We start from the raw sequence: 2,410 nt of genomic DNA, 5'->3' as shown, positions 1-2,410 counted from the left end.
ATGAGTTTTGCTCAGTTCTTGCAGGGAGCAAAGCGCTATACCCACGCATCACAAGGTCAAACTAACGTAATCCCGATTGCAGCGTACCGAATCAGATTCGTGATGATCCTGTTCAGGTGGATTAGTTTAGTACTGTGAAGGGTAAGACTAACTTAGTACGCTTGCTTGCCCTAAGCATTTAGGTTTTTTTTTTTTTTTTTGCAGTCTATGCATTTCTTATGTCCATCACGTTCAGATCCATGAGAATATAGTCTTGACCAATATATATAGGCTATTATTTCAACACTGCTTTTTAGCGCCCTCTAGCAGACAATACATCTGACGTCTATTAAAGCGCTTGATCAGGACCGACTCTACCTGTTCAAGGGCTAGCAGGTACTGTAGTTAATTTTTGTAATCTGCATGTTTTATTTGCTTTGTATTTCAGCTCTATGTACGTTTGTACAGTTACAGTTTCTGTTAGTACATTGCTATATTGGTTAATTCAGTTTGCTTTAGCTGAATACTCGCATGGGGAAAATACAGATCTAATACCACAAGTGTAAACAGCAACGTAAATGCTTTGAACTTAATGTACTGTAGAGTGTTGTGAGCGTGAGAGTGTTTTGAACGCAAAAGTAGAGTGTTAGGGGGAATGGCAAAAAAGGTCCTTTTGTATATAAAAAAATATAAAATATATTTTCTACTATCCTACATTTTTAGACATTTTTAAAGTTTGTGTGGCATTCAGGAAGTTGTCATACCAAAACTTTGAGAAAACATTCTAAAATAGATATACAAATGCCGTTTTCCTAAAAGTTAAATCTATGTATACAGCTGAACTTATCGGAATTGTAATTTGTTTATTATTCTAAGTTGTTTTCATCAATTTCTATTAATTTCTAAAATCAATTAAGAATTCATTCAGATATATTACTTTTTATTTCTGCCACATTAGTTTTGGGAAAACTTGATCTCATGTAAACGTGCTGAATATTTAAAAGAAAATGCATAAAAAGAGTTAGAATTACCTTGTTCTGTCCCTAGTTATATTGTCTTAATGAGTTCAGAGTCATTTCCATCACTATTTCGGCACAAATCGGGGTCCATATCTGTCCAGTATTTTATTATTATTATTATTATTATTATTATTATTATTATTATTATTTTTATTATTAATTGGCAGGTTGCTGTTTTGTGACTGTGGCGAAAGGGTTTCATCAGAAGCAGCCTAGAAGACCCACTGTGTTCATCAGAGCCATTGTCAGTGTAGGCCGGAGCATCACTCACAAAGCAGTTAATGATGTGGCAGCGCTGTTAACGAAGTAACTGCTTATACTAGGTAGTTTTGCAGTAGTTTCAGGTATATGGTTGCGCTTCTGAGCACCGTTTAAATGTTTTTTTTTTTAACGATTTTGTGCAGCGCGCATGCATGCATGTGAGTCAGGCACTGACGCGCCTGCAAATAAATGCCTAGCATGAGTAAGAAAAACATAAGCATAATCTCTCTATCTTTAAATTCGAGGGGTTGTATTGTAAAAAAACCCAACAAAAAACAAAAAAATGTGCACTTCAGTTATTAGATTTTATTGTAATGATTTGTTGAAGAACAGCACTAAAAAGCAGCAACAGTACAAAGATTTTCAATTCTACACATGGTTGGAAATGAAGTTGTAAGTACCGTACTGCAGGTATCTGAAAAAGCAGTCTATCACACACATATTAAGTTAAAACAACAATGTTAACACAAAAACATATACCAAATGTATTATTCTATTTATATAAATAAACTATACCATTTTCTATGTTACAATTGCTATAACTTAATAAATAACTATGTATCTGTATTAGTTTGATAGCAGCTATTGTCAACAGTACTCTCCAGTGTTTCACAGGTACAGTTTTTAAACAGTATTAATGCACAATAAAACAATCAGTTTCTAAAATGATTTGTACACTCAGTTATCAGCTAAACATGTATTCACTGCAAATTCACAAACACAAGCAGTTGTAATACTTGTTAAGTAGCAAATTCAATAACCTTTAAGGAGTGGCATCACTAACGCTTTGAAAGACAATCGCATTACTGCATGACTACAAATTGTACAATGTCAAATTATTTTGTGATAAAAATCTGATCAGAGTTTGCAAATATTGACACACAACATGCATGTAAGTAAATGTCTAACTAAAACTGGTATTTTTTGTTTGTAGCAGACTTCATAGTGCAAATTTCCAAGCATGTTTTACAATGTTGTTCCTCTTTGTTATTTATACTTGTTATCTTTGTTTTACTTGTTAAAATTATAAAGAAAAAGAAAAAAAAAAACTTGTTGTTCAATTCAACTTATTGTTTGCAAAAAAACAAAACAAAAACAAAGATTAAAACAGTCTGCAGTTGTTTTTGAAAGTTTAAAAAATGTTTTACCGT

Source organism: Polyodon spathula, chromosome 3 (assembly GCF_017654505.1).
Source record: "Polyodon spathula isolate WHYD16114869_AA chromosome 3, ASM1765450v1, whole genome shotgun sequence".
In the NCBI taxonomy this organism is placed as follows: domain Eukaryota; kingdom Metazoa; phylum Chordata; class Actinopteri; order Acipenseriformes; family Polyodontidae; genus Polyodon; species Polyodon spathula.
The sequence above is the reverse complement of the archived record's forward strand: the minus strand, read 5'-3'. Positions refer to the sequence as shown.